At 44.4% G+C, this 9,821-nt stretch overlaps 1 protein-coding gene across 5 annotated transcripts in view; it reads right to left on the minus strand.

Moving 5' to 3' along the window:
• Positions 1 to 9,109: 9,109 nt before the first annotated feature.
• Positions 9,110 to 9,821, minus strand: part of Chst1 (carbohydrate sulfotransferase 1) — an 11,613-nt gene continuing 10,901 nt past the window's right edge. For all 5 annotated transcript variants that reach the window (XM_048788650.1, XM_015476655.2, XM_048788653.1 and 2 more), the window contains exon 6: positions 9,110 to 9,821. The gene's annotated coding sequence lies outside the window, so the exon portion shown is untranslated.

The raw sequence follows: 9,821 nt of genomic DNA on the forward strand, positions 1-9,821 counted from the left end.
AGGAGGAGGAGGAGGAGGAGGAGGAGGAGGAGAGAGAGAGAGAGAGAGGAGAGAGAGAGAGAGAGGAGGAGGAGGAGGAGGAGGAGAGGAGGAGGAGAGGAGGAGAGGAGGAGAGGAGGAGAGGAGGAGAGGGAGAGCAGGANGGAGGGGGAGAGGGAGGGAGAGAGGGAGGAAGAGAGAGGGAGATAGAGAGAGAGGGAGGGAGAGAGGGGGGGGAGATAGGGAGGGAGGGAGAGAGAGAAGAGAGAGAGCGCAAACAGAGAGAGAAGAGGGGAGGGACGCTGAGCCCAGGATGAGGCTGAGGCAGGTGGGGACAGGGACTCACAGGGCTCTGAAGAGTTCTCTAAAAGTCTGATCTTATTCTGAAAGCAGGAAAGCCTCGGGTGTCTGACCCCGTCTTGTGGGTTTGGTCATCAAAATAAATTCCGTAAAGGTCCAGCCTTCCTGGTGAACCGGCAGAATCTCCAGCTTGAGACGCTCAGGGCTGGCTCCGGAGCTGGTCCACCCCACCCGTCCCTGTCCATAGTCTGTGAAGGAAGTGCCCCAGGCCTCCCTGCTCCGTGCCTTTGCCCCTTCCTCCCCTCAGCTAGAAGTCACCTTCTCACCCGTCTCCAGGAGCCACTTCCTGCCCCCAGGACACTTCGGGGAGCCCTTTCCGACTTCTCTAAGCCCCCAGGCCAGGGACACATGGGATGAGGCCTTGAGGCCCAGGGAAAGCCTGAGGCTCATCGTAGCAGCCTTGTGGCTTCTGAGAGCAAGCTGGGCCCACCTGCCCTGTGGCCCGACCTGTGGGCTGCCCACGCTGCGGCCATCTTTCTGCCGGTGTGTGTCCACTGGCCTGGGATCCCTGAAGGACACACGCAGTGCCCGCACATGAGTGGAAACACAGGAAGGACGAAGTTTGTGCACCTAGGCTGGTATCTCCAGGGCCTCCCAGTGGTGACCTGAACCCACGTACCCAGAGGAGAGAGGCCTCCGGCCGGGGACAGCCCAAAGCAACTGGTGAGGGTTAGGGTTAGGGTTAGGGTTAGGGTTAGGGTTAGGGTTAGGGGGAGCTTCCTAGGAGACAAACGCGGCCATGTCACTGACTGTCCCGGGGCAGGGCGGGCAGCTGTGGCCTCCCTTGGAGCAGGCCTTCCCTGGGTTAGAACAGCCAGCCAGGGGTGTGGAGGGAGGCCATGAACCAGTCAATGGGTTGACTTCCTGGCCACAGGCCAGAGACGATCAGACACCCCAACAGGCATAGCCACCCACAAAAGGGAGGATGTGTCTCAGCCTCCCCGCAGCCACGTGGACCAGGTGACATGCATGGGACGGGAGTGGAGGGATGTCCATAACTTTGGAGCTCTGCTCACACACGGACCTGCTCTGTTCCATTTTTCCTCCTTCCATCCTCTGGCATCCATTTTGGACCATATTCCAAAGACCCTTTAGAAAGGAGCAGCAATGACATAGAAAAGCCGGGGTTCCCGCCACGGCCCCGAGCAACGTGCCCCTGATGAGAAGGAGAGAAAACAACCAGCTTACGGCTTCATGCCCATGAGATAGCTACCAGCAAAGTAAGATGGAGGGGCTTTTCAAGATGGCGGAACAGAGATCCCTTTCCTGGCTGCCCTGTGGTGTGAAACCAAGACAGCAGACCAGCAGCTTCTCAGCAAGGTGGGTGGGGAAAGTGGGTGGGGGCTTTACTGGGAATTGATACAGACATTCAAAGCAGATCAGGGACTCAGGAGGGGGGACAAAAGAAAATCAGGAAGACATCCCCATTTCCACCACCACAGCCACCAATGGCGGCACCAGCCACAGTGGTCGTCCTGTGAGCAAAGCTGAGGGATAAGGGAGTTAAAGGACCACATTAAGAAGGCCTGAGGTGTGGGTGGGTACGGAGAGTTGAGAGATCAAAGACACTTCCCGACTAACCTGAAAGGTCACCGCACCGTACCCTTGTGCAGGAGAGAAGCCGCGTCTCTCCTGGCTGCCCACAGAGGACCAGGAAGGGACCACTTGGCGGCTGTGGTGCAGGGGCTGGCAGCTGGGGACCAATTCCTGGCAAACCTGGGCTTGGCCCGAAATACAGGCCTGGCAGACCCACACCGCACAACGTAGACGGTGCCTAAGTCACCAGGGAAATCAAATGTGGAGAGGGGCTTACACAGGGGAACACAGGTCATGGAGACCCATGGCTGTCCCCCGCCAAGCCAGCCACTCGCAGAGCCGTCCGGGACTGAGGCATCTGGCCAGGGATTCCAACGAGTGGAAGCAGGAGAGATGGAGTTTGAGACTAAACCCACTGAGAGACCAGTGAGCACGGGATCCCCTGGTGACAGAGGGGACTAAGAGCTGACCACACAAGTGGAGCCCTGGGAGATCCCTGTGGTGCAGCCTCCCAGCAGGGGCCGGCTCTGCTGGACCCTAGGTGCCCAGATTTAGACTCCTCAGACCTAATTGCGATGAGCCTGCCTGAGCCCCAGCCCCACCCCCAGGAGCTCCGCCAACGGGATTTCCTCTCAGTGACACTCTAGTGACCCCACCCTGAGGGCGGCCAGGGGCACACTCCTGATGGCCCCACCCACACTGCTGAGAGGGGACGCTGAGAACTTTTTGAACTCCAATGGGAAAAGCTCCTTTAACTTTTCATCAAGTTTTTTTTTTTTCTTTTCTCTGTTTAATTGTGACCTGGATGGTTCATGGACACTTAGCCACATTCACATTTGTTCCTTTTTTCTCATTTCTAGCATTTTTTACAGGCAGCTATTTTTCATGGATCAGTATTTTGATGTTTGATTAGTATATTTTGGTTTTGTTTTATATTTTTTATTTCTTTTTAATTAATTTTGTATATTTTTCCCCTCACTTATCTGTTTCTCTTGCTTTTCTCTCTCTCTTTTCTTCTACTAACAGCCAATCTCTATGTTCTTTCACTCTTCCTTTAATTTTTTACTTCAACTTTCTCTTCTCCTCCCTCATGATCATCACATCTACCTACACCACTTCTGTTCTCTCCCTGTCCGCCACTCAAAATTGTAAGCCTCTTGCCAACTTACTGTTTCTACTGTGGGCCATAAGTGATCACATCATTTCTGTTTATTGTGACAATTAACATTGTAGATGTCATCGCAGGAGCTATTTGGTTCAACGCTGTAGACTGTCTGCATTGGCTCTTATTATTTGTCTCCCCCTAAACAGTGAAGGGGCACTGTAAGCCCACGGGGTAGAAACTCTACTGCCTCAGATCCATACACACAAACAACATGAAAAAGCAAGGGAACAAATTACCTCAAACAAACCAAAATACTTAAATAACAGAATCCATCAACACCACAATGGAAGAAATGTCAGAGAAGGAGTTTAGAATGATGGGCAAGATAAAGGATGGTGTAAGGAGGAAAATCAGTGAGAAAATACAGGAAGTGAAAGATTCCTTCAGTAAAGAATCAGAGATTCGGAGGTGGAGGGGACAAGCAGAAATCCTCAAAATGCAGAAATTAATAAACCAAACGGAAAATTCAATGGAAAGACTAGACCACTTGGAAGACAGAGTTTCAGGCAATGAAGACAAAATATATAATCTTGAAAACAAAGTTGACCATGGAGAAAAAATATTAAGAAACATGAACAAGAATTGTGGTACAACATGAAAAGAACAAATATAAGATTTATTGGGAGAGATGAAGGGTCAGAGATACAAACCAAAGGAATGCATAATCTTTTCAATGAAATAATATCATAAAATTTCCCAAACCTTAAGAATGAAATGGAAAATTAAATACAGGAGGCGTACAGGACCCCAAGTATACAAAATTACAACAAATCTACAACAAGGAACATAATTATGAAAATGACTAACATGCAGAATAAGGACAGAATTTTAAAGTCTGACAGAAAAAAAAATGACAGGTAACATTTAGAGGGAAACAGATCCAGATCTCTGCTGATTTCTCATCCCAGGCCCTAAAAGCTAGGAGGTCTTGGCATAATGTATACCAAGCTCTGAAAGAAAATGGATGCTGGCCAAGAATACTATACCCAGCAAAACTAAGCTTCAGAATTGATGATGATATAAAACCTTCCATGATAAACAAAAGTTTGAAGAATTCACAACTAGAAAGCCTACACTACAGAACATTCAATAATTTCATGCATATGAAATGAAAAATAAAAATGAAAACCAGCAAAATGAAGAAATACACTAGAGGAAGTAATTCGAATTAAAAACCAGAAATAAAGGGAATAAAAATCATTTCTCAATAGTAACATTAAATGTAAATGGCCTAAACTCATCAATCAAAAGATATCGACTGGCAGATTAGATTAAAAAACAAGACCCAACAATGTGCAGTCTCTAAGAGACTCACCTCATAGGCAAAGACATCCACAGACTAAAGGTAAAAGGATGGGAATAAAACATATTATTCACATGGATCTCATAAATAAGCAGTGTTTCTATCCTAATATCAGATAAAGTGAAGTGCAAGCCAAAGTTAATCAGAAGGGACAAAGAAGGTCCTTTCATAGGGAACCGTACATCAACCAAGACATAACAATCATAAATATTTCTGCCCCAAATAATAGAGCATTATGTACATCCAACAAACCCTTCTCTATTTCAAGAATCAAACAGACCAAAACACAATAATACGGGGTGACTTTAACTCTTTCACACCTGGATAGATCCTCCAGACAAAAGCTAAATAAAGAATCTATAGAACTAAAAAATATAAATAATTATTTAGACTTCACAGACATATATAGAATATTTCATCCATCAATTAATACACTTTCTTCTCAGTGGCACACAGATCCTTCTCTAAAATAGACCATATCTTAGCAAATACAACTTAGCAAAGCAACTCTTAACAAACACAACAAAAATAGAGATGATACCTTGCATTCTATCATATCATAATGGATGAAATTAAAAATCAATGACAAAATAAAAAATAAAAAAATAGAAGTTACCCTATTTATTGGACTAAATAATACCCTGTTGAATGACCAATGGATAGCAGAAGACATCAGGGATTAGTAAAAAAAAAAAAAAATACTTAGAGGCAAATGAAAATCACGACACAACTTATCAAAATCTCTGGGACACTATGAAGGCAGTTCTAAGAGGAAAGTTCATTGCATTGAGCTCATTCACTAAAAGAATAGAAAGTCACCAAATAAATAACCCAACATTTTGTCTCAAAGCACTAGAAAAACAAGAACAAATCAACATCAAAATCAACCAGTAGAAGACAGGAAATAATTAAAATTGGAGCTGAAATCAATGAAATTGAAATAAAAAAAAATTTCAAAAAAATCAATAAAACAAAAAGTTGGGGGCTGGGGATAGAGCTCAGTTGGCAGAGTACTTGCATGCACAAGGCCCTGGGTTCAATCCCCAGCACCACAAAAATAAATAAATAAATAGTTACACTAGTAATCTTTAAAAAAAAAAAAAAACTACATTAAAAAGTGGTTCTTGGGCTGGGGTTGTGGCTCAGTGGTAGAGCGCTCACCTCGCACGTGTGAGACCCTGGTTCGATCCTCAGCACCACATAAAAATAAATAAGTGAAATAAAGGTGTTGTGTCCAACTACAACTAAAAAATAAATATATTTTTTTAAAAAGTTGCTTCTCTGAAAAAATAAATAAAATGATAAACCCTTAGCCAAGCTAACCAAGAGAAAGAGGGAAAAAAGTCACCAAAATTTGTGATTTAAAAAGGAAATGTCACTATGGACACTACTGAAATACAGTTGATGATCAGAAACTATTTTGAAATCTTATACTCCAATAAATTAGAAAATCTTGAAGATATCAACAGATTTCTGGAGACATCTGACCTACCCAAATTGAATCAGGAGGACAGAGCAAATTTAAACAGATCAATTTCAAGCAATAAAATTGAAGATGCCATCAAAAGCCTACTAAAAAGGAAAAGCCCAGAACCAGAGAGATTCTCAACTGAGTTCCACCAGACCTTCAAAGAAGAACTAACACCAATCCTCCTCAAATTACTCCATTAAATAGACAAGGAGGGAACCCTTCCAAACCCATTCCATGAAGCCAGTATCACCCTGATTATGAAAACCAGATGAAGACACATTAAGGAAAGAAAACTTCAGACCAATATCCCTGATGAACATAGATGCAAAAATTCTTAACCAAATACTGACAAATTACATACAAAAACGTATTAAAATGATAATGCACTATGATCAAATGGGGGTCATCACAGGGATGCAAGGTTGGTTCAATTCCTCACATCAATAGACTTAAAGACAAGAATCACATGATTATCTCAACAGATGCAAAAAAGGCATTTGACAAAGCACAGCTTCCATTCATGTTCAAAACACTAGAAAAACTAGGGATACTAGGAACACACCTCAACATTGTAAAATCTATCTCTGCTAAAACCCAAGGCCAACATCATTCTAAATGGAGAAACATTAGTAGCATTCCCTCTAAAAACTGCAACAGACAGAGGTTCCCTCTTTCACCACTCCTGTTCAACACAGTCCTTGAAACTCTACTCAGAGCAATCAGGCAAAAGAAAGAAATTAAAGGGATACAAATAGGAAAAGAAGAGCTCCAACTATGCCTATTTGCTGATGACATGATTCTATATTTAGAAGACCCAAAAAACTCCACCATAAAACTTCTAGAACTCATAAATGAATTCAGCAAAGTAGCGGGATATAAAATTAACACCCATGAATCAAGTTCTTATACATGAGTAATAAATCAACTGACAGAGAAATTTTTAAAACTATCCCATTCACAAGAGCCATAATTTAAAAAAAAAAAAAAAAAACTTACTTGGGAATCAGTCTAAGAAAAGAGGTGAAAGAACTCCACAATGAAGATCAGCATACTACATGGATGCAGCCACATCAATGTTTACAGCAGTTCAATTCACTATGGCTAAGTTATGGAACCAACCTAGGTGCCCTTCAGCAGATGAATGGATAAAGAAAATGTGGTCTATATACACAATGGAACATTACTCAGCCATAAAAAAAGAATGGCTTTATGACTTTTGCCAGTAAATGGATGGTTCAGGAAACTATTATGCTAAGTGCAATAAGCCAATCCCAGAAAACCAACGGCGGGATGTCCTTTCTGTATGAGGGTGGTAACACACAACACGTGGAGGCGGGGAGGTTTGAATAGAGGTTCACTGGATCAGACAAAGGGGAATGAAGAGAAGGAGGGGTATGGAATACACCCCAGTGAAACGCCGCATCATTTTACAACCTCAAGAACTGAATCCTAATTAAGATAAGTTATATTCCTTGTGCGTAGGTCAAAATACAAATGTTATGCATATCTAAAAACAAATAAAAACTTTTAGAAAATAAGATGAAAAAAGAGGGTTGAAGGAAAATATTGGTGAAGAAGTGGAGGAATCTGATTCTTTAAGCACTATTGTTGGGATCTAAAATAGTACAACATGGCAGTTCCTCAAAACATTAAAAATAGGCTGTCGGGTGTGGTGGTGCACAGCTATCATCCCTACTACTGCTGACGCTGAGGCAGGAGGACTGCAAGTTCAAGTCAGCCTCTATAACTTAGTGAGAATCTGTATCAAAATAAAAAAATAATAATAATAAAAAGGGCCAGGGACGTGGTTCAGAGCACCCCTGGGCTCAATCCCCAGCACCAGGAAAAAACAAAAAAAGAAAAAGAGGCCATCTGATCCAATAATTCCACTTCTGGTACATACACGAGAACCGAAAGCAGGATCTTTTTTTTTTTTTTTTAATTTAAAGATTTTTTTAAAAAATTTTTAGTTGGACACAATTCCTTGATTTTATTTATTTATTTTTACATGGTGCTGAGGATAGAACTCAAGGCCTCGCATGTGCTAGGCCAGTGGTCTACCACTAAGCCACAACCCAGCCCAGAAAGCAGGATCATAAAGAGACATTGGCACACCATGTTCACAATAGCATTACTCACCATGGCTAAAGCATGAAAGCATCCCAACCATCCATCACAGGATGAATGAATACGCAAAATGTGGTGTACACACTGGAGTATTATTCAGCCTTAAAAAGGAGGGGAAATCCTCACATATGCTACAACATGGACGAACCTAGTGCACACTGTGCTAAGTGAAAGAAACCAGGCTTAAAAAGACCAATACTGTCTGATTCCCCTCAAATGAAATACTCGGAGTCAAAATCCTGGAGACAGACAGTGAAACAGTTGCCTGGAGCTGAGGGGAAGGGAAATGGAGTTATTGCTTAATGGGTCCAGAACTTCAGCTTTATGTGGTGGAAAACCTCATGGGGACGAGCAGAAGGGAAGGGAGCACAACATTCTGCATGGATTTAATGAACTCCAGACTTACAAACAGTTGCAGAGGCAAACTTTATATCATGTGCATTTTACTACCTTAAAAAGAGGAGGAGGAGGAGGAGGAGGAGGAGGAGGAGGAGGAGGAAATGGCCCAATCTTGATTAGGCTCCTATTAGTTAAGGTTTCTGCTTTAGCTGGTTTCTTCCTGGTCCATAGGCTATAGCTCAGGACCAAGAATCCTCAGGAAGCCCTTCTTGTGTCTGCCCAGGACCCCAGGAGCCACCTCATTACCAGGAGCTCCCACTGTCCCAACCAGGAAAACCGACCTCCAGCCTCCCCCGAGATTGGCTATTTTCTTGCAGTAAGAGCTGAGCATTCTGCTTGGAGGCTAGATTGCTAAGATGTAAGCACAGCAGACATTCCACTTTGTAGAGACCAGTAACCCTGCCTCTGTTGTTAAATACCAAGCAGCCACTGCCCAGAGCCACCCCACCGCTTGATCGTTCCCCCCTTCCCAGCGACCTAGGCCCCAGACCCACCCACCAAAGGAGGAACTTCTGGCACAGGGTCCCGGGACCGCGTGCTCACCTCTGTCACACCAAGCCATACCACTTGTTGCACATTTTGGTCATGTCTGGCTCTGAGATACAGAAGGGAATGACACCCAGAACTCAGTGGAATCAGTGTAAAGCGTAACAAGAGTCCTAAAAGGAAGACTTGTCATTTAATACCAATCTTCTCCCCAAAGCCAGGAACACCCAGACCCTGCCCAGCCGCTCTCAGCCAATCACAAGACCCCACCATCACGCCCAGCTATTACTGCACACTTTTATTTACAGAAAACACAGATAAAGCATTTCAATGTTCATTTAGCAAACTTGATTCACTCTTTTTTTTTTTTTTTTTTGGCACAAAGAAATATCACAGATGGACCCCAAGATCAATCAGAAACTTAAAAGATTCATCAGCCATCACTGTCCAGGGGCAGCCACAAGACTCAGACAGACAGACAGCATCACCACAGACTGGAAAAAATAAACGACGTCCACGTTCACCTCACAGTAAAACCTGCTCACCGACAGGCAAGGGCGGGCAGGAGGGGGGTTCTCTGTTCTATGGGAGGAAGAGGGCCAGGGCCAGGAAGCAGGGATCGGGAGGGACAGACCCCTTTCCGAAGTTCGAGAGAGGGGTCCTTTCGTTTTTATCCTCTTACCTTGTAGAAGTAAAACAGTGCAAAAACTACGATCCCCCAACCACTCATTCATTCCAAAAAATTGGAGAAGTCGTGTGTTGGGGTGCCTCTCCTGGTGGGCCCATGTGCGTGCGTGAATGTGTGCGCGGGGTGCTGTAAACATCGTCACCGTCCCCGGGAGACCCAACCTCTGAGTGTCGGAATGGGGGGGCGGGCGGGCCCCACTTCACGTGCGCCCTCTGCCCGGTTCCCGTCCCAGACGTTTAGGGCAAATATCGGAGACAAAAAGGCAGAAGGGGGCGGGGTGGGCAGGGGGCGGGAAGGACACGAAGAC

The sequence above is a fragment of the Marmota marmota genome, unplaced genomic scaffold (assembly GCF_001458135.2).
Source record: "Marmota marmota marmota unplaced genomic scaffold, marMar, whole genome shotgun sequence".
In the NCBI taxonomy this organism is placed as follows: domain Eukaryota; kingdom Metazoa; phylum Chordata; class Mammalia; order Rodentia; family Sciuridae; genus Marmota; species Marmota marmota.